Genomic DNA, 9,276 nt, shown 5'->3' on the forward strand with positions numbered 1-9,276 from the left:
TATTCCCAGAGACTATGTTTATAGCTGAGGTTTAATTAGAGAGAGACAAGCGTAAGCCCGGGTGGAATCCGCAATAGCTAGAATGCTTTTCAGATGAAAGCAATTTTGTTAATCAAAAAAGGTCCTATAAAATGTGCTTACTGTCTTTCACTCTATATACTACATTCTGTCATGTGAATTGGAAACTTTAGTTATGTAATGTACGTTAAAAATATATAGCTGTATGGTTATAGTTCAATTGCAATGCTTGAAAATCCCACTGAACTACTAACGGTGCTAACGAAAGTATTCAGACCCCTTGACTCTTTCTACATTTTGTTACGTTACAGCCTTTTTCTAAAATTGATAAAAAAATATTGTTTATAACCAATACACCATAATGACAAAGCAAAAACAAGTTTTTAGACATTTTTGCTAATTTATAAAATAAGAAAAAACAAAAATATACATGTACATAATTATTCAGACCCTTTACTCAGTACTTTTGTTGAAGCACCTTTGGCAGCAATAACAGCATCGAGTCTTATTTGGGTGTGACGCTACAAGCTTGGTACAGCTGTATTTGGAGAGTTTCTCCCATTCTTCTCTGCAGACCCTCTCAAGTTCTGTCAGGTTGGATGGGGAGTGTCGCTGCACAGCTATTTTCAGGTCTCTCCAGAGATGTTCGATTGGCTTCAAGTCCGGGCTCTGGCTGGGCCACTCAAGGACATTCAGAGACTTGTCCCCGAAGCCACTCCTGCGTTGTCTTGGCTGTGTGCTTAGGGTCGTTGTCCTGTAGGAAGTCGAACCTTCACCCTAGTCTGAGGTCCTGAGCACTCTGGAGCAGGTTTTCATCATGGATCTCTCTGTACTTTGCTCCGTTCATCTTTGCCTCGATCCTGACTAGTCTCCCAGGCCCTGCCAATGAAAACATCCCCACAGCATGATGCTGCCACCACCATGCTTCACTGTAGGGATGGTGCCTGGTTTCCTCCAGACGTGACGCCTGGCATTCAGGCGAAAGAGTTCAATCTTGGTTTCATCAGACCAGAGAATCTTGTTTCTCATGGTCTGAGAGTCTTTAGGTGCCTTTTGGCAAACTCCAAGCGTGCTGTCATGTGCCTTTTCACTGAGAAGTGGCTTCCATCTGGCCACTCTACTATAAAGTTCTGATTGGTGGACTGCTGCAGAGATGGTTGTCCTTCTGGAAGGTTCTCTCATCTCCACAGAGGAACTCCGGAGCTCTGTCAAAATTACCATCGGGTTCTTGGCTCACCTCCCTGACCAAGTAATATATAATAATAATATATGCCATTTAGCAGACGCTTTTATCCAAAGCGACTTACAGTCATGTGTGCATACATTCTACGTATGGGTGGTCCCGGGAATCGAACCCACTACCCTGGCGTTACAAGCGCCATGCTCTACCAACTGTGCTACAGAAGGACCCTTCTGTCCAGTCCCTTCTCCCTCGATTACTCAGTTTGGCCGGGCGGCCAGCTCTAGTAAGAGCCTTGGTGATTCCACACTTCTTCCATTTAAGAACGATGGAGGACATCGTGTTCTTGAGGACCTTCATTTTTTTGGAACCTTTCCCCAGATCTGTTTCCAATTCATGTCCAATCAATTGAATGTACTACAAGGTGGACTCCAATCAAGTTGTAGAAATATCTCAAGGATCATCCATTTTGAGTCTCATAGCATAGGGTCTGAATACTTATGTAAATAATGTATTTCTGTTTCTTATTTTTAATACATTTGTAAAAAAAGAAAATAATATTAAAACCTGTTTTTGCTTTGTCATTATTGCTTTGTTATTTTTCTTTGTCATTTTTTTCTTTGTCACAGAATTATGTGTAGGCTGGGTAGCTTAGTGGTTAGAGAGTTGGACTAGTTACCGAAAGGTTGCAAGTTCAAATCCCCGAGCTGACAAGGTACAAATCTGTCATTCTGCCCCTGAACAGGCAGTTAACCTGCTGTTCCTAGGCCACCATTGAAAATAAGAATTTGTTCTTAACTGACTTGCCTTGTAAAATAAAGGCTGCTGAGGATTTTTCTTATTTAATCCATTTTAAAATAAGTCTGTAACGTGACAAAATGTGGAAAAGTCAAGGGGTCTGAATACTTTCCGAAAGCACTGCATGTACTGTAGACCTACTACAGTACATACACAGCACTATAGGTAGGAGGGGTTGAACAGGCTGGAGATTTCGGGGTCTTTGGGCGCCCTCTAGTGAAAACATCTCCACTGTTTAAAACACCTACTCAGGTATCCAGGCACTTTGAAATGTACCATAACCCAAAACAGTTAGACTGTAGGGCTCAATATTAGTAATATAAGGTAACGTCTTGATTGATTCCCCTTTAGCTCTTTGTAAACAAAAGGGCCTCGAGAGGACTTCTCCAACAAACCCTGTTTTGGCCCAGTTTTCTCAACATAATTCAGGTTATTCCTGCCTTCTCTAACTCTTCATTGCTTGTGTATTTTTTTTGTACATTTACAGTGAACTTGTCCCCCAGTTACACCTCACACTATTCTCTAAATATTGTTTCCAGTCCAGCTGCGCCCACGGTTAGGTTATTATAAAGTGCACCAACCAACGCCCTAGCCATAACTAACTGTCCCCCACTCCTTAGAGCCAAGTGACCAATGATGATTCATATGGAAGTTGCCCAGCCGGATGGGATGGTAGCCAGGCACAGGAGCCAACCCGTGGGGGAGGAATGTATCATAATGGGCCTGGTCTGATCATAAGGGAGTGACTGGTGACTGGAATTAATCCATTAAATAAACTTTGCAAATGTATTTTACAGGTCAACCTATTTAATTTGTTTCATCTGCAATGTTTTGGCCTAACATTGCTGAGAGTACCAGACAGTTGATGTGCAAGTACACCATGATGATATGACACTAATACATTTCAACAGGCTTAACTGAACGAACAGCAAAGATGGAATGCAATATGACATTTTACTAAATCGTTTGGAGAATGGCCTTGTCTCCGAGGAAGACCCTCGGAGCCAGATGATGTGATCGACAAGAGGAATACCTATGTGAGAATGCTGTTCATCGACTACAGCTCAGCATTTAACACCATAGTACCCTCCAAACTCGTCATCAAGCTCGAGACCCTGGGTCTCGACCCCGCCCTGTGCAACTGGGTACTGGACTTCTGACGGGCCGCCCCCAGGTGGTGAGGGTAGGTAACAGCATCTCCACCCCGCTGATCCTCAACACTGGGGCCCCACAAGGGTGCGTTCTGAGCCCTCTCCTGTACTCCCTGTTCACCCACGACTATGTGGCCACACACGCCTCCAACTCAATCATCAAGTTTGCGGACGACACAACAGTGGTAGGCTTGATTACCAACAACGATGAGATGGCCTACAGGGAGGAGGTGAGGGCCCTCGGAGTGTGGTGTCAGGAAAATAACCTCACACTCAACGTCAACAAAACTAAGGAGATGATTGTGGACTTCAGGAAACAGCAGAGGGAACACCCCACTATCCACATCGATGGAACAGTAGTGGAGAGGGTAGTAAGTTTTAAGTTCCTCGGCGTACACATCACAGACAAACTGAATTGGTCCACCCACACAGACAGCATCGTGAAGAAGGCGTAGCAGCGCCTCTTCAACCTCAGGAGGCTGAAGAAATTTGGCTTGTCACCAAAAGCACTCTCAAACTTCTACAGATGCCCAATCGAGAGCATCCTGTCGGGCTGTATCACCGCCTGGTACGGCAACTGCTCCGCCCACAACCGTAAGGCTCTCCAGAGGGCAGCATCACCGGGGGCAAACTACCTGCCCTCCAGGACACCTACACCACCCGATGTTACAGGAAGGCCATAAAGATCATCAAGGACAACAACCACCCGAGCCACTGCCTGTTCACCCCGCTACCGTCCAGAAGGCGAGGTCAGTACAGGTGCATCAAAGCTGGGACCGAGAGACTGAAAAACAGCTTCTATCTCAAGGCCATCAGACTGTTAAACAGCCATCCCTAACATTGAGTGGCTGCTGCCAACACACTGACTCAATTCCAGCCACTTTAATAATGGGAATTGATGGGAATTGATGTAAAAATATATCACTAGCCACTTTAAACAATGCTACTTAATATAATGTTACATACCCTACATTATTTATCTCATATGTATACGTATATACTGTACATTACATACATATACATATACTGTTCTGCTTATCACTGTATTCCCTTGTGGACAGATTTTTATATCATCTACTGCATCTTTATGTAATACATGTATCACTAGCCACTTTAAACTATGCCACTTTGTTTACATACTCATCTCATATGTATATACTGTACTCGATACCATCTACTGCATCTTGCCTATGCCGCTCTGTACCATCACTCATTCATATATCTTTATGTACATATTATTTATCCCTTTACACTTATGTGTATAAGGTAGTAGTTTTGGAATTGTTAGCTAGATTACTCGTTGGTTATTACTGCATTGTCGGAACTAGAAGCACAAGCATTTCGCTACACTCGCATTAACATCTGCTAACCATGTGTATGTGACAAATACAATTTGATTTGATTTGATTTGATCGAATCAACACAATATTAGACACTTTCAATGCAACATACCGAAACAAAACAAACTATGCATGACTTAGTATGCAAAACTAACTATGCAAGAGATTTTGTTGTAGGCAGAATGCATCAGAGTAGGATTCTATTGCATTGACAGGCAATACTCAGGCCCGTACTCTACACAGACCTGTGCGCCATAACCAATCAGAGCCGCAGTAGGACAATATGCAAATAGACCACTGCCATATATGGATCTGTGCCATTCACTTTGAACTGGACTGTGTTTACAGCATGAGCCTTCGTGAGTAGATGAGCTTGTTTTGAGATCAAAGCGAGAGCTACATGTAGCAACGTGTGTACATTTGTTCATATCCTTTGCTAGTTAGTGAGTTATTAGCCCAGATATAGATCCTTTGTAGTCAGCAATGGGGAAGTGATTGCTTCCTACAAGAACACAAAATGTGTACAAAGTCAGGTAACTGTCACGTCCTGACCTTAGTTCCTTTTTTATGTCTCTGTTTTAGTTTGGTCAGGGCGTGAGTCGGGGTGGGCATTCTATGTTTTGATTTCTATGTTTGTATTTCTGTGTTTGGCCTGGTATGGTTCTCAATCAGAGGCAGCTGTCGATCGTTGTCTCTGATTGAGAACCATACTTAGGTAGCCTGTTTTTCCCATTTTGAGTTGTGGGTGATTGTTTTCTGTTGTGTGTCTGCACCAGCCAGAACTGTTTCGGTCGTTCTCTTTGTTATTTTTGTTATTTCCGTGTTAATTTAATAAATATGGACACATGCCACGCTGCACCTTGGTCCTCTCCTTCCAACAGCCGTTACAGAACCACCCACCACAACCGGACCAAGCAGCGTGGTAACCAGGAGCAGAGGGTTCTGGACTCCTGGACATGGGGGGAGATTTTGGACGGTAAGGGACCCTGGGCACAGGCTGGGGAATATCGCCGCCCCAGGGAAGAGCTGGAGGCAGCCAAAGCCGAGCGGCGGCATTATGAGGAATTAGCACGGCAGCGCAACAGGGACGAGAGGCAGCCCCAAAAATGTATTGGGGGGGCACCAGCCCTACGCACTGTGTCCCCGGTTCGCCAGCACAGCCCAGTGGGGTCTGTTCCACCCCGCAGCACTTGCCGGGCTACGGGGAGTATACAGCCAGGACAGGTTGTGCAGGCTCGGTGCTCGAGACCTCCAGTGCGCCTCCATGGTCCGGTCCATCCAGGGCCTCCTCCACGCACCAGGACTCCTGTGGCAGCCCCACGCACCAGGCTGTCTCTCCGTCTCCTCCCTCCAGGTGCCCCCGCCTGTCCAGCGCTTCCAGAGTCTCCCTCCTGTCCGGCACTCCCGGAGTCTCCCTCCTGTCCGGCGCTCCTGGAGTCTCCCTGCTGTCCGGCGCTCCTGGAGTCTCCCTCCTGTCCGGCGCTTCCGGAGTCGCCCTTCACTCCGGCGCTGCTGGAATCTCCCATCTATTCGGGGCCCGCTGCAAGGGTCCCCAGTCCGAGTTCGGCGGTGAGGGTTGCCGCTCCAAAGGCGTCACCGAGACTAAGGTGGAGGTGGAGTGGGGTCCACGTCCCGCGCCAGAGCCGCCACCGCGGACAGATGCTCACCCAGACCCTCCACTATGGGTTTAGGTTTTGCGGCCGGAGTCCACACCTTTGGGGGAATGTCACGTTCTGACCTTAGTTCCTTTTGTATGTCTCTATTTTAGGTTGGTCAGGGCGTGAGTTGGGGTGGGCATTCTATGTTTTGTTCTTGTGTTTATATTTCTACGTGTTTGGCCTGGTATGGTTCCACGATCAGAGGCAGCTGTCAATCGTTGTCTCTGATTGAGAACCATACTTAGGTAGCCTGTTTTCCCACTCTTGTTTGTGGGTGGTTATTTTCCATTTCAGTGTTTTCACCATACGGGACTGTTTCAGTTTTCCTTTATTTGCTTGTTCGTTTGTTTTCTGTGTTCAGTGGAATAAATATGACGAACACTTACCACGCTGCACCTTGGTCCTCTCCTTCCAACAGCCGTTACAGTAACAAGCTTTTCTTTTGTCATAATTTTTTTTTTTTTGAGACAGGTTTCAATAAGCTACGTAGCCAATAGGCAGAGGGTAGCATAATATGTCTGATTCTCTGTAATAATGGTATGGTAATAATAATCCCTTTTATTTTGTAATGTGGTTTATTGCTTCATACAATACAGCAACATTTTCAGTCACCTCATTGTCTGAAAGACAAGTGGATAAACAGGTTCATGGTTTTTTTCGAAAGTCTCATGGAATGTCGGCCAACATGAACATGACACATTGGCTGCTACTGTAGGCTGAACGATAGAACAGCTATTTCCATGTAAAAATATAATGGGATGCATTTTCTCTGTTGTTTTTGATGGTAGGCGGCTGTGGTAGGCCAATATTATGATCAAATAGCCACAGTAGCCTACCTGACCACTGTTTAAAATAACTTAAAGTAGGTACAGCCAAAGTGTTCACAGTAAACGAGCACAGAATTTTCACAACTTCAAGTTTGCGCTAAGCAGACCTCAAATTTGCTCAGTGACCCAAAAAATTAGAGGGAACATTGACTGTGAAACCAACCATTGTTAGTTGGGTAGGATGTTTTGAAGCTTGCATAGAGAAGCATTTCCCCAAATAATTTCAGGCAAGATGTAACATGATGAGTGAATAAGATTGCCACCAGTAAGCATTTCATTGAACTGTGAATCCTGCACCACTAGCCTGTACTTGATTTGTGCACAATAGCCACTACAATGAAGGCTACAGTATATTATAATAGCCAAGCCTATGCATTGTATGCAGAACGTACTGTCTGAACATGTCCAATAAAAAACGCTTGTTTTTGTTTTCCTTAATGAACTATGACTCAGTAGAAGAAGGTTTTAGAGCAATCTGGGTTCTCCACCAGAACAGGTTTCAGAGGACTCTGGGTTCTCCACCAGAACAGGTTTCAGAGCAATCTGGGTTCCCCACCAGAACAGGTTTCAGAGCACTCTGGGTTCTCCACCAGAACAGGTTTCAGAGCACTCTGGGTTCTCCACCAGAACAGGTTTCAGAGCACTCTGGGTTCTCCACCAGAACAGGTTTCAGAGGACTCTGGGTTCTCCACCAGAACAGGTTTCAGAGCAATCTGGGTTCCCCACCAGAACAGGTTTCAGAGCACTCTGGGTTCTCCACCAGAACAGGTTTCAGAGCACTCTGGGTTCTCCACCAGAACAGGTTTCAGAGCACTCTGGGTTCTCCACCAGAACAGGTTTCAGAGCACTCTGGGTTTTCCACCAGAACAGGTTTCAGAGGACTCTGGGTTCCCCACCAGAACAGGTTTCAGAGCACTCTGGGTTCTCCACCAGAACAGGTTTCAGAGCACTCTGGGTTCTCCACCAGAACAGGTTTCAGAGCACTCTGGGTTCTCCACCAGAACAAGTTTCAGAGCACTCTGGGTTCTCCACCAGAACAGGTTTCAGAGCACTCTGGGTTCTCCACCAGAACAGGTTTCAGAGCACTCTGGGTTCTCCACCAGAACAAGTTTCAGAGCACTCTGGGTTCTCCACCAGAACAGGTTTCAGAGCACTCTGGGTTCTCCACCAGAACAGAGCAGCTACATGACAGGACAATAGGTGGCACTGCATCACCAGACATGAACTTCCACCAGGGCTGCTCACGACTATAATGACAACATCCATAATTACAACGGGTAAATGTGCCCTCACAGACACAACATAAATCCTAAAGCACAAAATAAAATGTTTTTCACAGTATGTTTAGCATTTAAGATGTACATTTTAAGTGTAAACTATTAGTGTTAGATGCATAGCCACTGATATGAACTGGAACAATCGTATATATAGAGAATAAAATATGCAACATCATTCCACCTCCTCATTCCACAAGGTCTGTCTGATCTTGATAATGGCAGAGACTTTGAAGCTTTAGTTTGAACTCCCAAACTATTTAAAGCTGGAATATGTACATTTTTGGGCAAAGCAACCAGATGCACATAGAATTTGTTCTTAAACTGACTTGCCTAGTTAAATAATGGTAAACGTTTTTTTTTAACATGGAGATTTTAGTTATAGATCTGTCATCTGTCTAAGAAGCGGTAGATCTGTGCTATGTGCTCTGTCTTCCCGTGATTAAGTTTGATTTTTCCATCTTTTACTTTCAGTATTCTACACCAGCTTCAAAAAGCTGAAAATACTATTTTTTTTAGTTATGGAAAATATATTTCACAGCGGTTTAGATGGTACGTTGATTCTATACACTCTACTTGCTTGTTTTGTCACAAGCTGAAATTAGACAAACTATTCGAATTTTAGCGACCAGGAAATGGTGGAGCGATTTCTGCATCTTTAGGGTGTTAACTTTAACGTTAGATTTAACTGCCCTCTGCTCTGTCCTCCAATATAAAGACAATGTATCTATAATGAGAACAGACCAGATCAGACAGAAGGACTGTGGAATTTGTTTCACCAATGAAAAGTTATCTTCTCTCTCTCTCTCTCTCTCTCTCTCTCTCTCTCTCTCTCTCGCTCTCTCTCGCTCTCTCTCTCTCTCTCTCTCTCTCTCTCTCTCTCTCTCTCTCTCTCTCTCTCTCTCTCTCTCTCTCTCTCTCTCTCTCTCTCTCTCTCTCTCTCTCTCTCTCTCTCTCTCTCTCTCTCTCTCTCTCTCTCTCTCTCTCTCTCTCTCTCTCTCTCTCTCTCTCTCTCTCTCTACCTGATTCC

Source organism: Oncorhynchus keta, chromosome 12 (assembly GCF_023373465.1).
Source record: "Oncorhynchus keta strain PuntledgeMale-10-30-2019 chromosome 12, Oket_V2, whole genome shotgun sequence".
NCBI lineage: Eukaryota > Metazoa > Chordata > Actinopteri > Salmoniformes > Salmonidae > Oncorhynchus > Oncorhynchus keta.